This window comes from Lygodium microphyllum, chromosome 20 (genome assembly GCF_053477565.2).
Source record: "Lygodium microphyllum isolate KBCC chromosome 20, Lygodium_microphyllum_v1.1.10, whole genome shotgun sequence".
NCBI lineage: Eukaryota > Viridiplantae > Streptophyta > Polypodiopsida > Schizaeales > Lygodiaceae > Lygodium > Lygodium microphyllum.
The window spans coordinates 123,002,123-123,025,464 of record NC_141154.1 but is presented as its reverse complement, the minus strand read 5'-3'; the positions used below and the strand labels follow the sequence as shown (position 1 = coordinate 123,025,464).

Below are 23,342 nucleotides of genomic sequence, written 5' to 3'. Positions count from 1 at the left end.
GACGCCCTTCGCGGTGAAGCAAGAGGGTAGTATATGCTGCGGGAAAGGGCTTTAGCCCTTGGCGACCTTGTTTTTTTGATTTGAGGCCATTTGGGGGATTGTTTTGGAGGCGGAAGTTTTCTACACGCACTCAGGAAAAGGCCCAGTTTTATGCTGTGTAGCCACTGTTCTACAGGTCGGTGAAAAGTTACTGTAGAAATTGCATCATATGCTTGTGCGCAGAGACATTGGGAGTTACAGAATCATCCTTGTTGCCTGTTGATGCAAAATCGTCACTAGGAAGTGACTGTGTGGTCAAGTACCACTTTCGTCAGTTTTGCAGATTAGCCCTTGTGAGGCTGAAGCTGTGTTCTTTGCAATGACATAACTTTTTGCAGTGTTCTGTAATGGCGTCTGATTCTCTCTCACAGATTGTCACTGAAAAGCTTGACAAGAACAACTTCCAAGCATGGAAGTTTAGAATGACGAATTTCCTTATGGGAAAAGGATATTGGGAATTTGTTGCAAGAAATGAAGAAGAACCAGTTCTTCCTGATGTTCCCAATCAGCAGCAAATGCAGGCATTTAAAGCATGGCATGAGAGAGCCAGGAAAGTTATGTATTGGCTGTCTATCAGTATTTCAGACTCTATGATTGTGCATATTCAGGATGCAAGTACGCCAAAGGAGGCATGGGATACTTTGTCAAAAATGTATAGCACAAATACTCAAGCTAGGAAAATGCAGCTCAAGCAAGAGTTGCATAATGTGCAAAGAGAAAATATGAGCATCAATGACTACCACATGAAGGTGAAGAAGATTGCAGATGCAATTGCTTCCATTGGGTCACCAGTGGAAGATGATGATTTAGTTTTTGTGACCTTGAATGGTTTAGGAAAGGATTATGCGCAGTTTCGGACATCCATTTCCGTCTGTGAAAGATTTCCTGATTTTGAGGAGTTGATTGCTCTTCTAATTTCTGAGGAGCAGAGAAATGGTGGTGCATCTTCTTCAGGAGGAACTTCAAAAGAAGCTGTTTTCTACTCAAATGCTGGAAGAGGTAGAGGCAGAGGTAGTGGAGGCCGATTTGGAGGCTGTGGTAGAAATCAGAATATGCAGCAAACTCAAGAAAACTAGTCCTATGGAGGAGGACGTGGTAACTCTAGAGGCAGGGGGAGCCAAAGAGGTCGTGGTGGATGGCAAAGAGGCCAAATGCAAACAGTAATGTTGAATGCTAGTACTGTGGTAAAATGGGTCATATGGCTAAAGACTGCTATAAAAAGCAGAATGACATCATGAATGGAAAACTGCAACAAGGGAATTATGCATCTTCTAGTAGATAGGGTGACGACATAAATGAGCATTTGTTCATGGTGTAGCATATGAACAATTCTGTGACAAGTGCAGAAGAAAGCAATGATGTATGGTATGTTGACTCAGGTGCATCAAACCACATGACAGGTCATGCAGAATGGATGGAGGATGCAAGAAAAATGGAAAAACCAGGATTTGTGGAGACTGGTGATGATACTGCACATCCTATTATGCAGATTGGAAAAATTCCTTTGTCTATGCAGGATGGGAAAAAGAAATACCTCTCCGATGTATTTCATGTCCCGAATATCACCAAGAATGTGGTTTCTGTTGGTCAAATGGTTGAGCAGGGCTTGCAGGTCAGATTTAATCCTCATGGATGCTTTATTGAGGATATGAAAAATAAAGGTCACTTGATAGCAAAAGGAAAGAAGAAGGGCAGAATGTTTACTTTGGATGCAGACTTGTCTGAATTGAGTGTAGCAATGTTTGCACATGGGACCAGTGTAGTTGCAGATATTGATATCTGGCATAAACGCATTGGTCATGTTAATGTACAGCGACTTAAATCAATGCAGACCCAAAATATTGTTGCAGGTTTGCTGAAATTCAAGGTTGCAGAAATGCATAAGGTATGTGAAGCCTGTCAGTTTGGAAAACAGGCAAGGAAACCATTTCCTAGACATGTTCAAGAGAGTAAGAAGCCATTGGAATTAATCCACTCTGATGTGTGGACAACTAAAGCTGCATCTCTTGGAGGCTGTCATTATTTTGTCAGGTTTATTGATGACTATAGCAGAAAAGTTTGGGTGTATTTTATGAAAAAGAAAATTGAAGTTTTTGGGCATTTCAAAACTCTTAAAGCGATGGTTGAAAAAGAAACAGGCCTGCAGATAAAATGCCTAAGGTCAGATGGAGGGGGAGAGTACCTCTCAAATGAGTTTGCAAGGTTCCTGCAGGAGCATGGCATAAAGCAGCAATATTCATGCAGTCATACCCCACAACAAAATGGAATTGCAGAAAAGAAAAATAGGCATATTGGAGAGGTATCTCGTGCCATGCTCAAGGAAACAGACTTGCCAGATTTTTATTGGGCTGAAGCAGTTGCTACAGCAGTCTACATAATGAACAGGACTCCCACTGCAGCAATACATGGAATGACTCCAGAGGAGAGGTATACTGGTAGGAAACCAGATATTTCTCATTTGAAAATTTTTGGTTGCATTGCCTATGTACATGTGCCAGATGAGTTGAGATCCAAGTTGGATCCAAAAGCTAAGAAGTGCATCTTTATTGGTTACTCTCTGCAGCAAAAAGGGTATAGATGCTATAACCCTTCTACTCGTAAGTTTACAGTGAGCAGAGATGTTATTTTTGATGAGATGAGTAGCTGGTATAAACCAGTAAATGTGATTGATGATGTAGATGCACAAAATGGTAATGCTGCACAGAATTCACAGCAGCAGTCACAAAATATTAGTGGACCTGGAGCATCCTCTAGCAGTGATTCACATTCTTCGCCATGGACAGGCAGATTGAGATCAGGAGAATCTTCTCAAAGTAATGCAGATAGTGGTATGCAGGTATCACGAAAAGGAAAAGAGAAGGTTGATCAGCCCATGTTTGCTGTGAATGCAGGTCACTCTTATGTGGATGGTGAATCCAGTGGCTCAGAACAGGGCATTGATGATGAGTTGGGTATTCCTTCTATTGTTACACCTGGAGTAAGGAAGACCAGGGATGTTTTGAGAGCACCTGGGAGTGAACCTACTTTGCGCAGGTCTACGAGAGCTAGGTATCCTGTGGATAGGCTGAAATATGATGGATTTACAGCCATTCACTATACATATATGGTCAAGGTGATACAGGAACCAGAACCCACTTCTTTTGAGCAAGCCATGGGAAAAGAAAAATGGGAGAAAGCCATGGATGAAGAAATGGATGCCTTGGAAGCAAATGCTACATGGGAATTGGTACCTTTGCCTAAAGGTAAGAATGCAATTGGCTGTAAGTGGGTTTATAAGGCGAAGCACAATGCAGATGGTTCTGTGAACAGATACAAGGCAAGATTAGTAGTCAAGGGGTATGCACAAACATATGGCATTGACTATGAAGAAACATTCAGTCCGGTTGCAAGGATGGCAACCGTAAGAGCAGTCATTGCTATGGCTGCATCAAAGGGATGGTCTTTACATCAGATGGATGTAAAGAATGCCTTCTTGCATGGTGATTTGCAAGAAGAGGTCTATATGGAGCAGCCACCAGGTTATGTGCATGCTGTTCATCTTGAGTTTGTTTGCAGGTTGAAGAAAGCTTTGTATGGCTTGAAGCAAGCACCTAGAGCATGGTCTGACAAGATAGGACAGTATCTTGTTACTATTGGCTTTCAGATTTCCAAGGCAGATTTCTCACTTAATGTGAGAAAAACAGAGAAATGTATTATGCTACTTGTCATTTATGATGATGATTTGATTATGACAGGTGATAGTGATGAAGATATCCTTCATGTGAAAATGCTATTGAAGAAGAAGTTTGAGATGAAGGATTTGGGAGAGCTGCGTTATTTCTTGGGCATTGAGGTGATTAGATCACCAAGTGGGATACAGCTCTTGCAGAGGCAGTATGGATTGGACATGCTGTCCAAATATGGGATGACAGGCTGTAAGCCTATTTCAGTTCCTTTGGAGCAGAATGTGAAGCTGAGTGCAGATGCAGGTGAGCTTCTGGAAGACCCTACTATGTACAGATGCATAGTAGGAAGCTTGATTTATATGACTATTATCAGACCAGATTTGAGCTATGCTGTTGGATTGGTAAGTCAGTTTATGCAGGCTCCAAGGAAATCGCATTTGGATGCGGCTAGACGCATACTCAGGTATGTGAAGTTCACATTGTAGTATGGACTATTTTATGAGACTGGGGTTCAGATACAGTTGCATGGATACACTGATGTTGATTGGGCTGGTAGCATTTCTGATAGACGATCTACCAGTGGATATGTGTTCTCTTTTGGGAGTGCTGCAGTCACTTGGAGCAGCAAGAAACAGCCTACAGTTGCCTTGTCGAGTACAGAGGCTGAGTACGGGGGTGCAGCAATGGCTGCATGTGAGGTAGCTTGGTTGCATAAGCTACTTTATGATATGCATCAGGTCACAGATTGGCCACTTGCCATTTATTGTGACAACATGAGTAGTATACACTTGGCAAATAACCCAGTCTATCATGCTAGAACAAAGCACATTGAGGTGCATTATCACTATGTGCGAGAGAGGGTTTTACTAGGTCTTATTGATCTAGTTTATGTCAGCACAGAGGATCAGGTAGCTGACATATTCACGAAGGCATTGGGCGCAGAGAAGCTGCGCAAGTTCAGAGACCTGCTTGGTGTGTAGGAATTGGGATTGAGCTCGAGGGGGAGTGTTGAGATATCGAGCTCCACTCGTGATACGCCAGGGTGACCGTTGTGTATTTATGTCACCGACTTGTCAGTTGCAGATGCGGTTGGTACACCGCCCATGAATAATAGCTACATGATAGCTATCCTTATCTACTCTAGTTCGTGGCTCAGTTAGTATGCCACCTTAGTTAGTTGAGTTTGGTTTGAGACCCATATATAGGGTTCTTCTATTTCTTTGTATGAGAGCTCTTTTGGCTTACACAACTAAGAAGAGGAAAACTGTTTTCAGCCTCCACCCTTGTGTGTATTCCCCCATTGTGCAAGCAAGAAAGCTACAAGTGATACTCCTTCCTTCTCTCCCACAATCTTGACACACCCAGCTCATGTTCCACTAGCATGAGCACATTACATTGCACGGTAAGGTAGACACATCCCCTAGGCAGTGCACTTTTCTTTTTCTTTCAAGTAAAGATAAAGGTGACCAACCATCGACCTCACAGGTCCTGCCATCCACTCGACATACCCTCGGCCTCCACCACCTCAATCATTCGAGAAGCTTCTCTTCCATGACCGATCACCACAAGCCCCCATCATTGACCCACATGACCACCCTTCAACTCACCCAGCCCTCATCAACAAAGAACCGCAAGGATTGGCACTCGACTATGAGGGGGGCAATGCTAACCCTAGTGTAGGACAAGAAAAAAGAAAAGAAAAAATAAATCCAAGAAAATTTTGAAATGTGGACACAATGAAGTCAACAAGAAGGAGAAAAGGAAAAAGGCACAAAAGCAACCTTGAAAAAATGCAAAAGACGGAAGGTGCATTTTTAAATGAAGGATGCCCCTAAAATTTTGTAAAAGAGTGCTAGGATCCCTCTTGTGCAAATTTTAAAATCTAGATGGGCATAGATGAAGGGATAAGGCAAATAGAAGGGAATAGGAAAAGAGGACCTTGACAAGATGCTTGGTCATGGAAAAAAGGGGATGGGTGTCCAAAAGATTTAGAGCTTATATATAAACTCAAAAAGTGAATGAGAAACTCATTCTTAGCGTGTGGCAAAAGTAGCTCTCTTCTTCTTCTCTTCTCTTCCTCTTGCTTGTGCTTGTGCTTGAGAGAGGGAGTGTGAGAGTGTGAGGGAGTGAGTGTGTGAGGGTAAGGGATCATGGTGGAGAAACTCTCCATCCTCTCCTCTCTTCTTCTCTTCTCTTCTCTTCTCTTCACTTGTCTCGCATGCACAACTATGGTGGATGGAGCTTGAAGGTAGAGGGTTGAGCTTGCTTGAGCTTGCTTAAGCTTGCATCACAGATTTTGGAGCTACTAGAGTGATTAAGGGAGGGGGCTACTCTTTCAGACATCAAGGTAAGCTCACTACACTCGTAGGATCAGAAGCATGTCGGCTAGGTGAGAGATAGCCATTAGAGCTCACTTGAAACACTTGAAACAATCAGTGGTCTTGGGTCTTGGTGATCGAGCGTGAGCTCCCACTTTAAATGAGAAAGGCTCAAAGATGTAGGATAAAGACTTCCAGCTCAGACAGAAAGATGAAGCACTTAAAATCAAGGAGGAAGACATAGAAAAAGTATGCAAGCAGATACTTGACATGAACTGAAAATGGACTAAGACTTTCCTTGAGCTAATCCAAGAAAGAGCTAAAATTAAATCACAAAAAAAGTAAATAATAGAATATCAATTGGCACAAGGCCAATGGAAGACTGTATATGTAGCATTATAAGAAGCAACTATGCTAGCATGATAGGAGTTATTGGCTACATAGAGAATGAAATACAAAGATGATATGAAACAACCCTAATGAAGCTATCCAATGACCTAGTTGTTGCAACATTATTTTGTGAAAGTTAGCACAAAGTGTACTTGAATCCTTTATTACCACCTATAATTTCTTCAAACTCCTTGTTAGGTTTCTACAACTAGTGACACCATACGAAGACGTCGGGTTATGACCTCTATTCTTTTATCTAAATTCAAGAATCAATCAAGTGGCAATGGCCTACCTTCACATTTGATCCCTACTATTGCCAATATTCTATACTTAGTTATTACTAGAAGACATGGTGGACAACATGATCACCATGTGCATGCATACCTTCTACCAGGAGTCATCATTGCAGTTGGGAGAATCAATTTAAGAATATCTTCTTAGTAAAGGATGTCTTCAGTGTATACTCAGATTGCTCCTTAAGTGATGTTCCCTTTCTCTCTTTAGAAACTTGTATTTCATTCATTTATTGTATTAAAAAAAACAAAAATCCACCCTTGCCCACTCCCCCACATCACAACCTCAAGGCACATCAAGGGGGTATGACATCTTGGGCATGCTTGTATGATCTATCACCCTAAGAATAGCACCACACCACCACTTCTCACCAACTCAAACCTTAAGTGTGGGACGATGTTTTAAGTTGGAATTCGACCCAACTTTGAGTTGTGCTTGCACACATACAAACCATTACATAAGAAGTAAGGTAGAATAATGATGCACATAGAGTACCAAAAGCACTAACAAGTACATTGGAGCCTCAAGACCCTTCAATATTGATGGGGTCAACAACCATTATGATCCCTTAAACATTAGTTGACCACTAGTCTTTTCCTATTCAAGACAACCTATCCATCATTAAGTTCTTTGACACACCACTTTGAGCCTACTCCTAAGTTTCTTTGTATACCGACACACCATTATTCTCTACAAGGATCCTTTATCAAATGTCCCTATATCTCTTGCTAGTAGAGTCATACCTTTGGCATAAGTACCATGGGACTGTTGCTCATCTACTAGGAGGGGGGATAATGTTAACAAAGAGAAAAATATATTCAAAATTTTGGCAAAAGAAATGGTTTTTAAAGTTTATTCTATTATTGTGTTGAGAGTTGGGCTTCCTCCCATGAAAATTGTAACAATCAAATGGCACTTGGAGGTTATACTTTGTACAAGTCAAAATTTTGGTTCAAGACTAAAGTCAAAAAGCATGGAGCAAGAGCCATGATCTATGAAAAGGCCATAAAAGAGGCAAGATATCCACCAAGGGGCATGGAAAAACCCTAGCCCTAAAATGTATGTATAAATATGATAAAACTAATGGGATAAGCAATTCATATGTGTGTAGACTTTGCTTTTTTGATTTCTTACAACAACCTGTTGCCTTGTGAGAGAATGAGGGACATGGAGTGTGAAGCTTTTTCCATGCTATCTTCTCTTCTCCATCCCACTTCATGGTGACTACCTTCATGAGAGTAAGAGCACATGAGATGAGAGTGCAAGAGGGTGAGCTATGCAGAATGAGAAGTCCATCTTCTTCTCTTCATCTTCTTGAGCTCATTTTGGATGTCTACTCTCCATTGTAGTAATAAGGAAGAGAGGTTGAAGGTGAAGGAGCATGAATTTGAATCAAGGATGAGAGGAGCCAATATGTGGACTACAATGAAGGTAAATAGAGGTAAACACATTCTCCCATCTTGTATGGATTCGTCATGTGAGTAGGCTAAGTGAGAGCTAGTAATCCATTTTATGTATGGATCCATCGTGTGAGTAGGCTAGAAGAGAACTAGTCAATGGGTTTTATGTATGTTGAGCCTCTTGAAATAATAAGAGTATGTCCAATGGTCCCAATGTCAAGCTCCTAGAGCAAGACACTTATCTCTCTCTCTCTCCCTCTCTCTCTCTCTTTGTCTCTCTCTTTGTGGTTTCTCCTTTCTGTGATTTAGGATTTATAGCTTGATGTTGATTTTAACTCTTATTATTGTCTTCTTGCAAAGATCAAAAGACATAAGTGCTCATCTCACACACACACACACACACACACACACACACACACACACACACACACACACACACACACACACACACACACACACACACACACACACACACACACACACACACACACACACACACACACACACACACACACACACACACACACACACACACACACACACACACACACACACACACACACACACACACACACACACACACACACACACACACACACACACACACACACACACACACACACACTCTCTCTCTCTCTCTCTCTCTCTCTCTCTCTCTCTCTCTCTCTCTCTCTCTCTCTCTCTCTCTCTCTCTCTCTCTCTCTCTCTCTCTCTCTCATCGGGGCTTCTCTTTTTTGCTACCCTCAACCCTATATATTTAAAGCATCATCTACTTTGACTCACTTTAGTTGTCCCCAACTTTGCTTTGAAGGATTTGAGCTAGCAATTTGATCTGGCCTTGGAGCTACAAGTTCTCCTTGTACATCTCATCATTTTGATCATTGACACTTTCAAGCTCATCTTTGCAATGATTGTTTTTTGAGAGTGATGTTATGATGGGATGTGGCAACACCATGAGCACCATCCTAGCTTGTAAAACAATATCATTCCGATTAGCTCTTGTTATAAAGTTAAGTGTCATTGTTAGGGTAGTTGCAAAGTTGCCTTGAGGGGAGCTAGAGTTATTAAGACTTGTAAAATAGGGAGCAAGGCAATCAACCCTTGTATGTGTTCTTACTCCTTGCTAGGTGGTTCCTTCCAGGTTCAAACCCCTCTTCCTATTTGTCTCTTTAGCCAAGTGTTGAAACCCAAAGATTTGGACATTCAAAGTTGAGAACAACAACCGTTTGCTATTTTTACTAGAAGCTCCAAGCAAATAATGCTTGAAAATTTGAAGATAAAAATTGTAGACTTTGTTAGAGTGATGATCTGTACTCATATGAATATGTACTTGGATAATATCTAGATATTTAGGAGAACTAGATAAGATGGATCTAGAACATGTGGAGGAACCTACCATATCCAAAAATTTCTTATATATATGTGTGTACTCTCAGTTATTACAATGCAAGTGAGCAATACAAGTGTGTGATTCATTCTCCATCTCATTGTCTCAATGTCTCTCCCTTTTTCTCTCACCACTTTCACTACTTGGTATCAAAGTATCACAAGCTCTTGATGGCCTAACATCCTCTGTCATCTATGACCTTAGAGCCAACCCTAGGTTAATAGGTTTTGCATGCATCCTAGAACTCACCTCATCTAATTGTTGCATTGCCTGGTTTAGTGCATTCATGATAGGCTTCTCATTGAAGTAGCACCAGCTATGTCTTTGCATTCACTTGAGTTTTGCACTTGATTATTGTGAGGTTTTCTTTGTCAGTAAAGCTATTTCTACATCAATATCTTCAAGCTGGATTTTTTATTAAGCAATAATAAAGAGTCTACATTGACATGAAGGTGCTTATCATTGAGGAGATTTGCAACAAAGCTTGTATTCCAAGGAGTTTTGAGTATTTCTACATCAACAAGTAGGTGCTTTTCATTGAGAACATTCACAACAAAATTTGTATCTTAAGGATATCTACCTCAAGGAGAATTTCTACATTGTGTTTCATCAATATTGGGTGCAACTCCAAGCTATATCATTGGGCATAAAGAGTGATAGCAGCTCAACAAGTCTACCACAAACCCTAGAGTCAATCACAACTTGGATTTTGTCATTTGTACCATTTGAAAGATAAGAAAGAGCCTAGTAAGCATCAATCAACACATCTTTGTCATATGAATGTATTAAACACTCAAGGGTTGGAAGTGCAACTTTTGTTAGTTCAAATGATTGGAGAGGATTTCCACAACAGAAGTTAGAAAGGGTCCATGTTGGATTTCTAAGCATTGAAAGCTTGGCAGTTTTATTTAGCTCATTGAGAAGAGGTTGCATGGCACCATGACTAAGAACTAGATCTTTGCAAGTCGGAGAATCACCAGCTACATTCTGCACAACCCAAATAGCCTACACTTTGACATAATCACCAAGAGAATTGAGTAGTTGTGCAAAAATCAATACTGCACCATAATCTATAATTGCCCTAGTATGCTCTGAAGTCCCAAAGGAAATGTTGGTCAATGCCTAGGCTAGTTCAAGCTGCAACTAAGGGAAATTTGAAGAAGAAACATGACAAAGTGAGGAATCACCTTAGCAGTAATGACTTCTTGAATTGGAGGACTATGCTCAATGGATAAAAGCTTCCTAAATTGATAGGTGGGTTCCAATTGTGAATGTGGATCTTTTGACCATAGCACTTGACACAAAGGACAAAAATGACTAGTTCACCTCCTTCTTGAGCCATGCATTCAATTCACACCTTCTTTCAACCCCACTCACCCACCAATTTATTTTTACACTTGTCCTCAAGGTTGTTTTTTCCCCTAGCACATGTACTTCATTAGATTCTCTATCAACCTTGTCCTCAAAGATATCTTCTTCTAGCAACATATCTTATCCTTTCTCACCTCCTTCCAATATTTTTCATTATCCTCATTTGTATCCACCTCCTTTTATTGAGCCTTATCCACATCATAGACTTCTCTCTTATCTTATCCTTGCTAGAATGCACATGCTTTCCATACTTTCATAGCCCCTTTCCCTTGCCACATGTTTACTCTCTCCTCTTTGGTTAACTCTGAATTTCTCACTTATCTAAAGTCTTTATCTCATTTTGTCCTCACACATCATCACAAAAATTTCTGTCACATGATGCAACACATATGTTTCATCATTGCATCCTCAATAAGTCCATTGTTCACTCTCTCCTATCAACGAATGGACTACATAGAAAATTATTTGATGGAAAAACCCAATTCTCTACTTGATGAAGCCCCCTGATACCAACCTCTCTCTCACACTCTTCCATTTTGTGCTCTCATGCTCTCAGCTCACCCATCCAAGCATGTTCCAGATTACTTTCCATACTATAATGATTGTCACCCTATTAGTCTCTCCTCTTGAATCCTAAAATAGATGGCTCTCTCATTGGAACAACCATTGAAGAAGGGGATGACCTTCATACCCTACATCTCGAGGCCCAAGAAGGCATTGTCTACTATGGCCTCTGTATTGGAGTATGCCTCTTCTAGACTTTTGGATGGTACTTTAGTGGCAAAAAGATGGCAAAACCTCGTCACTCTCTCAGTTGACAATGTGGATACTCCTACCATTCCTCATCAATAATTATTGGATATTTCTACCAACCTTCAAGGTCACTCCCTCATTAGGTACATTGCTTCCACTTCCCTTACATCTCTGAGTACTATCTTATTTCCTTACATTTGTCACTCCACTTCTACTCACTATCTAAACTCCACTTCAATCTCAAGTTCATATCTTAGTTCTCATCTTCCACTTTCTCTATATACTCAATATCATCATCTTCTTATGGTCACACACACACACACACACACACACACACACACACACACACACACACACACACACACACACACACACACACACACACACACACACACACACACACACACACACACACACACACACACACACACACACACACACACACACACACACACACACACACACACACACACACACACACACACACACACACACACACACACACACACACACACACACACACACACACACACACACACACACACACACACACACACTACACTTCAATTATATGCCACAATCTTTTGACCAAATACAATTACACACGTTCTTGACTTCCTCCTACATGTTTGGGATTCCCGCAATGTTTCTAAGTTCACATCAGAATCCTATCTCCTTGAATTTCTCATTGTCACATTGCTACCTTTTCCAATGTGTAATCATAAATCCCTACATATGATGCTATTCTACCATCACATTCCATCCACACTGTGTTTATTTATTTCCCAATCCATCAAATCATCATTTCCTTTTATCCTACCCTATCCAACTATCCACATAGTTACCTTTCTACTACAATCATCTTGCTCTAATTTTATACCCAAATCTCAATTATCATCCCACTTTACATGGCAACAACCTCATTAATAATCACAAGTACTCTCTCTTCCAATTTTTTCTTAATCTCACTATGAAATGGCCTACCACCTACCTTACCCAAATTGTTATCTAAAGTTTGTATCTTTCTCAAATTGGCCAACTACCTTGGCCTTCCAAAGGAGGAGAAATGAATGGATAAAGTACAAAGAAATGCATTAGGACATTGGTACAAACTACTTTGTATGGATAAAAGAGCACATCAACACTAAGTATGCTATTACTGAAGATGTGATACTCAACTCTCAAAGTCCTCTCAAAGACAATATGCTTGAGATTCCTTATCAATCACTTGCTATTTTACATTTTTTTTTTGCTAACTAAAACCAATACCTTATAGAAAAATATGCATTAACGCTTTCGCTATTCATGAAAAACCTTCCCAAATATTACATCACAAATACTTTATCAATCTCTCTCTTATTGTGGTCTCTACTAGTGATATCAGGATCATCTCTTAATCTACAAACATGCTATCTCATTCTTTTCTCTTATTGTTGTTTCACTCCACCATGATCAAGTTCCAATTGCAATACATCATCTATTTACATGATGAGCCCATCTCTTATGAATTTTATCATGAAGCAAACTATGATGATCAACTATTCATAAAGGTATATACTCATCATTGTAATCTTACTACTCTTGTAGCCAAGATGATTGGTAGAAAGTCTTTATACTGCAAAAAGAAAATCCTTTTTTTTTTGAGAATGGAGGTAGAATGTTAGAAGATATTGTCAAACTTTTCTAGAGAGGGGGAATGTTAGAATGATAATATGTACTCATATGAACATGTACTTAAAGAACATCTAGGAAGACAATATCTAGATATTTGGGAGAACCAAATAAGATGGATCTTGAATATATGGAGGATAATTCAATAAGAGGACCTAACATATCCATAACTTTCTTATATATATGTGTACTCTGAGCTACTATTTCAATTCAAGTGAGCAATACAAGTTTGTGATTCATTCTCCATCTCATTGTCTCATTGTCTCTCCCATTTTCTCTCACCATCACTTTCACTATAGACTTAAGATACTTAATGCGTTGGTTGTTGGTAACAAGTAGGGTATGAAAAAAATGATCTCATCAAAATCAACTCCCTTTTTCTATGTAAAACCCTTAGCAACTGAACATGCCTTGTATGTTGTCTTAGGTTGACAAGGGGTGCTCTTCAACTTATATACCCAGTTGCATGGCAATGCATGTTTTCCATTGGGCAATGGAACTAAATCCCTCACATGATTAATCAAACTCAAATTGCATTTTCCTCTCCCAAGAGTAACTATCACCTCTATGCATAGCCTCATTATAAGTAGGGAGTCACTAAAATCTATCACCAAATAACATAATGCATAAAAGGTTCATAGTAAACATGAGGACACAAACTCTAGTAGAGTATCTCAAGAGTGGTTGTGGGGCCTGTACATCCTATACTTTCTATTCAACATCACAATCTTGCACCACATGTGGACCTTGGGCCACGATATTAATAGGGAATTGCAAGCTGTCTAACTTGGGCTAGTTGTATGGTAATAGAGCATGCTCCTCCTAAAAGATCATCCTCTAAACACCTTAATCACTAGCTTTGGTTGCTTATGCATCTTGCCCTCATGAAAGACAACATCATGGCTATAGATAACATTTTGAAAAGGTGGATCCAAAAGATGATAGCCCATCTCACATACATCACCATAACCAAGAAGAATGTATTTAGCAGACTTTCGATCCAACTTCTTATGTTTGTCTTTGGGACTATGGTAAAATGCCTTATATCCAAGACTCGCAAATGGGTATATGAGGTAGGTTTTCTAGACCATATCTCCTTTGCAATTCAACCACCATGAGCAGTGCATGGAGATCTATTAATCAAATGGATGGTAGTAGTGATTGTCTTAGCCTAAAAAGTGTGTGGTAAGCTTGCTTGACTAAGCATACTGTAGACCCTTTCTTGAATAGTCTTATTCATGGCTTTACAATACTATTCTAGGGTGGGTAAGGGGTGATCAACTGACACTTAATACCTCTCTCATCACAAAACTGCTAAAAAGCCTTAGAGACATATTCACCCCCATTATAAGATCATAGGTATTTTACATGTATCTAGAGTGGTTCTCAACCATAACAAAGTACATTGAAACATAGGCAAAACTTTTGAATTTTTCTTTATTGAATAGGCGTAGACCTCATGCAAATAATCATCAGTGAATGTAACGAAATATTTGTACCACCCAAGGATTGGAAGGGCATGGGGCCATAAACATTGAATAAAGTAGAATCAAAGGCTCACAGTTCAAGGGTGAGAGATATTTCCCAAGACTTTCATTCCTTTTAGAGACATATGCCCAAGACATTGATACCAAAGAGATACATGTGGAAGATCATTCACATAGAGCCAAAATATGATCATTAGTGTGAGATACAAGTAAGGGATAAAGATTGCTAGTCTTGGCACCTCTAGCCAAAATGAGGTTGCCATGAGTAATTTTCAATGTAGAATCACCAAAAGAAACATGATATCCAACATCATCCAACTCTCTTACAGAGATAAGGCATTTATGCTTTATTACAAGCCGTCCCGACCTAAAAGAGCTTTGTCCTCAAAGCTGAAATTGGGACAATTGATGAAGAAAGATAATAAGAATAGCTTGTAAGTGATGAATCCATGTTGAATGAAACTCCAAGCTAAAGAAGATTTCATATATAAATGAAGTATAGGTATGAAATTTGAATATACTGTTGGTAATTGTCCAAAACAGGCTGCTGCACAAGAATGGCCATAACTTGAAGAAGGAATGTCCAATCATCATGGTTGAGCTATAGAAATGTAGAGGACAATCCCTAGTATCCAGCCATGCCATAAAAATCCGATTTTGATGACCATAGAGCAATTATTTTTATGATAAAAGTTTAATACAGCAAGTTGTCCTGTTCAGATATTACTCTGTTTTTCTTGCAAAAGCCATGGAAAAGAATCAAGATATGATGATGGTTTCCAAGTAGACTCCTCCATGGGAAAACTCTCCATTTAATAAGGTACTCCAGCAACAAACGGTTTCTTAAAACCTTTTCTCGTCTGCCAATAACCTTTTCATGATAAGACCATCTTCATCCATGGGAGGTAACTCTTCTAAAACCTTTATGGATGGACTCAAATATCTCTTAAGTTGGGAAACATGGAACGTAGAATGAATCCTTGTTGAAGAAGGCAAACCAAGCTTGTATGCAAGCTCACCAACTCGTTTGAGGATTTGATAAGGCCCATAGTAACAATGAGCCAACTCATTATGACTGCCTTTGAGAGAAGCATACCTAGATTTAGGCACTTTAAGGAATACCCAATCCCCTTTTTCAAACTCCAAAGGTCTCCGCTTCTCATCAGCATAAGCCTTCATAACATCTTGTGCCTTCCAAATGTTTTCCTTGCATTGATGCAAAAGAGCTTCCATTTTCTCAACTTCAGCCTTGGCTTGTGGATTGACGTCTTCATTAAAAAGGGTTGAAGGTATTTGCACTTTGTATCCATAAAGCGCTTCAAATGATGACATGCCAATGCTCATATAATGAGTATTATTATAACAGAATTCAGCAAGATGTAACCAATGATCCCACAAAGCTTGAGTGTCATGGCAAAAATGACAAAGATAGACTTCCAACCATTTGTTGACACGCTCCGTTTGGCCATCGGTTTGGGGATGATATGCTGTGCTAGGAGTCAAAATTGCTCCCATAGAAGTGAATAAACTCCTCCAAAAGCTTCCCATGAACTTAGTATCACGATCGAACACTATCTTCAATGGCATACCATGAAACTTAAAAACACATTCCATGAATTGTTCAGCCACTTGCTTTGCTGTAAATTGAGCCTTGGTAGGGATAAAATGAGCTGATTTAGTCAACTGGTCCACCACCACATAAATGCTATTCCACCCATGCTTTGTTGTAGGTAAGCCCACAATAAAATCGATTGTAATATCAGTCCACTTGCTTTGAGGAATAGGAAGTGGCTGAAGTAAACCACCGGGTAGAAGAGAGGAATCTTTATTTTGTTGACACGGTAGACATTGCATAACATAATCCTTAACATCCCTCCAAATGCCCTTCCAATAGAAACTCTTATAGGTATTATCAAATGTTTTGAACAATCCATGGTGTCCCGCTAAGGGTGAAGAGTGCATCTCATGCAAGATACGATCTTTGAAAGAAGATTATGGTGTCAAGAATACTCTACCACGATACCATAAAAGACCATCGTGCCATTTGAAATTTGGATACTCTTCTCCTTTGCCTTGTTGAAATTCTTTCATCATCTTTGATGCTTGCTCATCAAGCAAATACTCCTCTTGGATATCATGGATCCAATCCTTATGCACGGTTGAAATGGTAGAAATGGAACATGCCCACATTCTTGATAAGGCATTTGCCACCACATTGTCTTTTCTAGCCATATAAGATATTTCGAAGTCATATCCTTGAATAATAGCTAACCATCTTCATTGCTTGGGAGATAAATTTGGTTGTGAAAGAAATATTTCAGCACACCCGATGATCGCTTTTGACCTTGAAATGATAAATCTCTTTGTTCTCTCACTTCTTTGACCTCAACCAAGTCATTATTACTCTGATCTAGTGCTCCACTCAGTTCCTAATAAATCAAATTAGTAAGGAGGGGAATTTCAACATCAAGCTCAAGTATAGTATCTTTTGATACTCATCTAGTGACTTTTAGCACTAGTACTTCTTGTGTCTTTTGATACACTCAAGTACAACTCAATTGTTCGTTTTATCTCAGTTGTTTGAAGTTGACTTTCAGTCATGGAAATGACCAACATGAAGATTTTCATATGGATGCCTTCAATGAAGATCTCTTATGCATAGTTGGCTTACGTACATGGTTACCTTGTAGTCAAGATGCATTTGTATTTGATACTTTTGGATTCTCTAATAGTATTTAATACTTGGAATTATATGCTCTTGTTTGGACATTGCTAGTTGGCTTCCTTGGCAATGGGAGCACTCTATCGCTCCTTGTCATCAAGCTTTCAGCTCTCACAAGCTATGACTCCATGATCTTGACATAAAACAACCCCAATTCCTCTTCCACTAGCATTCGCACATATGATAAAATCCTTAGAGAAATCCAGACATACAAGGATAGGTGCTGAAATTAGAAGAGATTTCAGCTCATTGAAACTTTGATAGGGCGATGATGATTTCCGATTCGGCAAGTTTCTAGACAAGCTTCAACAATGTTGGATGGGCCCTTATAAGTTACTTGCCGTGAATCTGAGTGGCTCTTAGTCCAAGTCCAGAAAGTCGATGCTTCGGATGATCCCTTCCTTATTAATGGCTATTGCCTCAAGCAATATTACCCTCCCAGGGGATCTTGACAATCATCGTCAATAGTTTCCTTATTTTTTGCACAATGGTCGAGATGGTTTTACCTAATGTTCGTGATAACCCTCTTGTTGATCCTAAGGATATGGTTTTGTCTTGATAACCCCTCGTAGCCCCCTTCCCCTCCCCCTTGGCTTCCTTTCCAATTGATGCAACGGAGGTGGCAAGGATGGTTCTGATATATGGCATCCCTACCATTCAACGCTTCAAATACAATTTTTTTTGAAAAAAGAAAAAAGAAAAAAAATATATCGATCATGGGAGAAAAGGACTTCGGTCCCTATCATGCCGACCTATTCCTCGAGAAAAGGTGGAAACACCCTCGGGAATAGGGTAAAAAGAAAGAAAAATAAGAAAAGAAAAAGAAAAAAATATAAAAATAAAATTGTTATGGGAGAAAAGGAAGCAATTCCCTGTCATAACAGGCCCCATTCCAAGAAAAGGTGGTATGCACCCTTGAATGGGAAGCTGGCTGTGGAAAAGGTGGTAACACCCTGCAACCCAGGATCACCGAATCTCTAGCCAAACTCTTGTAGAAGACATTTTCGAGTCACCTCCTTTGGTGCGCTGAATCATGTAACCTTATCAGTGCTTCTGATTCCTACAAACCGACTAAGTTTCTAACATGCAATCCAAGCACCGAATTGGTTGGCTAACTCCTTGGGTAGGCTTCTTCATCAACCAATCCACGTTGACACCTGCAAACCGATGAAGCTAATATTCATTGACAAACCTCAAGTGTCATGAGATTTCATCCTAACTAGATAGGGATGTGAATATGGGTTACCCTCTATATTCATCAACACAGTGTGAGACAAAGGGTGGGGTGAGTGACGAGTCCTTGCCCTTGATATTCAACAGAGAGATGAGATGTGTGAATGAAGCGTCACACTCATGGGAGATGGGCCTCTAAATTCACAATGCATAAAATCGTTCATGTGCATGTACTATAAGGCTCCATGGCCTTCTTTCTTTCACCTTATGCCGGCACCTAGTGGGATGCACAATTGCACCATCAATTGCACATAAGGTATACCCTCTGCACAAGTGATTGTGAGGATTATATCAATGGGTTTCAGGAATGGGCTGCCCTCCTGTCTTTATCAACAGAGCGTGAGAAAGAGGGGAGTTGAGTGTGAATGGTGTTTCCTCAATCAATTATCGAGAGGTGAGGATTGAGGGATGTTAGGACACTTGGATTCGAGTATGTTCCCGTTTTCCTATATACACACGGGATGGGTTTTTGCCATCAACACAGGACATGTCACTCTGTTCTGTGCACTGTACTATTAGGCTCCCTTGCATGCCTTCTTGCACCTATGTCAGACGGGTTGGAACACACTCTTGCACCATTAACTGTGAAAATTGGCATACTCCCTCTGAATCATTTCCTCCTTGTTCTATTCTAAATCGGGTGTGAGTTATGGGTTCCAATGATTATTCATTGAGCAATGTGGGAGTTGGGGCGAGCGATTGTTCTTTCATCCTCCTCCATGAGCGATAGTGAGTTGAATGTTAAACCATTTATCATCATCGACGGATTTCACCGATAGAGCTATCTCCCTGTGGGTGCTGCTACATGGTCCCTGCCATGTTGGATGTGTGTTGTAAAGATGCTTTGGTACCTTCTGCAGATGACTGGGATACCGCGCGTGCCATCAACAATCAACATCGATTATCTACACAATCAAGCCAAGTGTTTCTAACCCTATTCTTTTTTCTATTTTCAAGTGATGATCATGTTTTAAGTGTGGGGACGTTTCCATCTAGTCAAATGTCAAGTCTTAGGTCCTTGTTGCTCGGTTCACCCTCCTCGTTAAAGTCTTAAGTGTGGGGACATGTCCTTGTGCATCTACAAGGCATGCACTCATGCATATCCCGATTCTGATCATGCATGTATGACATGGCTAGATTTTACCCTGATGGGGTCCCTTCCCCACCCACCTGTTCTCTCTCACCCCACTCCTGCGGACGTTCCTCCCCTATTTCTCGTTATCCCTTGATTTGATGAGTTTCCATGTGCATGTATCCTACATTCACCAAAACCCCTATCCAACCTTATAGCCTTGTTCATCCCTTCGAATGGTACACTTTTTCTTTTTACAGCCCCCTATTCCCATCAATGATTCCAAAGTTATTCAAATTTGAAGAATTTTACGTCACCTTGATGTTTTCACCATTAGAACACATGCTTTTTGCTTCGAAATAGCTCATGGATATGACAACCCTACCCTATACCTTCCACTTGACATTTGTCTTTTTTATAGCTAATTATTTCGAGGTATGATTTGTCAGCTATTAATTTTTGCGGGTTTTCGTGTCTTTTATGTTTCTTTTCATCATTTTTTCATGCGAACCTACCCTATTCTCCTCAAAACTTTCTTTTGATTTAATAGCTCTGTCTGACCCACCTTCCTTCCCATTATTCCTTTTTACTCTGCCCTATTCCAACTTTTGGATTTTTCATGATTTATTTTTATATGTGTTTTTGGGCCCCCTTTTATCATTTTTTCCATTCGAATGCCGCCTCATGACCCCGCAAATGCATTCTGACTTAATCCTCCTATCATCCATACTTGTCTTGATGTTTTTCCTTTTTATTGTCTTCTGTTCTGATGCACGAATCTTCCACAATTACTTTCCGCGTCCAATTGCGGGTGCGTTTTTCTTGCTTTTTCCATGCAAACACGCCTTTCCATCCCCGAAACTACATTCGATATTTTCCATCCTATTTGGCCTCTCCCTTTGGACATTTTTTGTTTTTATTTCATATCAATTTGACCGCCGGATCATTTCCTATTAATGTTTCCACCTCATTTCGGCTACTTTTTTTGTGAGTTTCTTCATGTGAATGGGTCCTATCCCAATCCAAAACACATTTTGAAGTGTTTGGCTGGTTTGACACATCATTCTGCCCACTTTTCCTTTTTCTTGCACTTCATTCTGGCGGACACATCTTTTGGTATTAATTTTTGTGCATTTTGTGTGCCTCAATTTTTGTCTTCCGCACGTGCCATTCGTGTTTTCGGGTTTGGACGTGTGTCAGGTCGTCCTTCATTCGTGTGTCCACCCCACCCACCATTTTGATCCTGGCACTGCAAATTTTTTTAAACCCCCATGCCCGCCTTTGTGTGAGGGATGCGAGGGGTTTCTTTTTTTTAAATTTAACTAAATAATAATAATAATAATAAAACACACACAAGGCCACCACAAAAAAATTAAAAAATGAAAAACCTAAAAAAAAAATCCCCCCTCTCCCATTCGTAACCACCCCTTCCCTCCTCTCTCTCCTCCCTCTTCTTCTTTATTCTCTCCTTCTCTCTTTCTCTCTCTCTCTCTCTTCCTGACACCCCTTCCCTGCTCCTTCCCTCTTTCTCTCACCTCCCCCCTCTCTCTCTCTTCTTCTTCTTCTTCTTCTTCTTCTCTCTCTCTCTCTCTCTCTCTCTCTCTCTCTCTCTCTCTCTCTCTCTCCAGCACCATCTCCCCCTCCTCCCCCACCTTCTCTCCCTCCTTCTTCTCCCTTCATCCTCCTTCCCTCCCTTCCTCCCTCCATCTCCTCCCCTCCTCTCTTTCTCTTCTTCTTCTTCTTCTTTTTCTTCTTCCGTCCACCCCTGCTTCATGGCTGCCTGCTCAATGTTGCCTTAAGCTGCTCCACGCTGCCGCTTGCTCTTGCGTACTCCCGCCGCTCCACGTTGCCCCGCAGTTCTCCGCCCAACCACCCCACCTCCCAATCCCACCCGCCCTGCCCACCCCCCCAATCCCCGCACCCTTCCCTTAACCCACCCCCCCTACTTAGCCTCCCTCCCCCTGTCCCCCCCCCCCCCCCCCCCCCCCCCCAAACCCACCCACCCATACCTAAGCCCCCCTTCCCGCCCCATAAACCCCTTCCCTCACCATCCTCCCTTAGCCCCCCGTTGTGCCGCAGAACCCCGCCACCATTCCCCACTTTCCCCCTATTAGCCCCTATTCCTGCGGACCCCTCTGTTCCCGCAGACACCCCCGCCGTCAACAACACCTCCATTTCCGCATCAAAACAAGTCACCCCACACCACCTCTTCCCACCATACCGCTTGCGGGTGTTTGTGTGCGCTCCTCGCGGGAGTCATCGTGCCGTGTCTAGGAGTAGTTCGTGAGTGTTCACACGCGAGGATGCACGTTCCATCTTATCCGTGCTGTGGTGCATGCCTGTCTGTACACATGTAGACTCGAGTACCTCCTTTTTTATTCCAAAAACTCGATAAAACTCGCGAAAACCCTTAAAAACACCAACAAAAATTAATAAAAAATCATACAAATTCCCTTAAAAAACCAAAAAATAGATGAAAATTTCTTTGACAAATTGGAAAGTTTTTTGGATTATTTTTGTGGTCATAATTGCATTAGTGCACCGCCTGGTCATGGGGGATGCCATTCCTTTCTGTGCAAGGATATCTAGAGTTCCATTAAACTTTCAGTTATTGCCATTATACAACATATTTATTCTTCATTTTATGAAGAAGTTCAACAATCTAAGGAGGAGCTGAATAAGGCTAATATTGAGTTAACCTCTGCTCAGGAGAAATTTTCTGACCTTTCTATGCAAATGGAGCAGTAGACTAAGCTCATGGATACCCAGACAAATGAAATCTCTATGTTGAAAGCTCAGTTGGCAGAAGCTAGGTCTCAAGTTGTCAATATAGCAAAGGAGCGGGATAGGTTATAGAAGGAGGGTCAAGAGATAGGTTATAGAAGGAGCGGGATAGGTTTAAATCCACCATAGCTATGCTAAGATCCAACAACTTAAAGATTAGTTGGCTCAGTCGTCTCGGTCTACTACACAAAGTCCTGGGCAACCAATTTCTACTTTATCCCCTGCGAACTTGGCAGTTCTCCAATGACAGGCCACGTTATATCCTTTGTTCCAAGCCAAAGTGGAAAGGCTTCAGTCTAGGGGACTTATGGTCTTCATTTGAACAATTTCAGAAAGGATGGTTGGAGTGGAGCTTGGTCTTCTAATTTGCTGATGGAAGTAGTCCGCATGGTCTTTGAAGACTCTGTGAATTTGGATACAATGCTCATGTCTTATATGTATCTACGAGGTGATCTGTTGATTCCAGATGATGAAGATCTAGCTTGATATTGAAGAAGATCGGGTTGAGTTTTTTAATGAACTTGTATTCCCTTTTTCTTAGGTCACGGCAAGGACGCTTCTTTATTAAGTGCAGGAATATGTTGAATGCTAAATTGACTAGATTTTTTGGTTGATTTTTGTTTTTTTAGATATGAGGCTATGTGATGTTCTAATATGTTCGATTGAGGTTCTGATTGGTTCTGTTTAGCTTCTGTTTTGCTTTGTTTTTCTTCTGTATGAAGCATGGATTAATGATTGATGGAAGTTGAGAATGTT

General features: G+C 40.6%; 1 pseudogene; it reads right to left on the bottom strand.

Moving 5' to 3' along the window:
• Positions 1 to 10,102: 10,102 nt before the first annotated feature.
• On the bottom strand, positions 10,103 to 21,977 carry LOC148019339 (importin subunit alpha-1a pseudogene; annotated as a pseudogene).
• Positions 21,978 to 23,342: the final 1,365 nt, after the last annotated feature.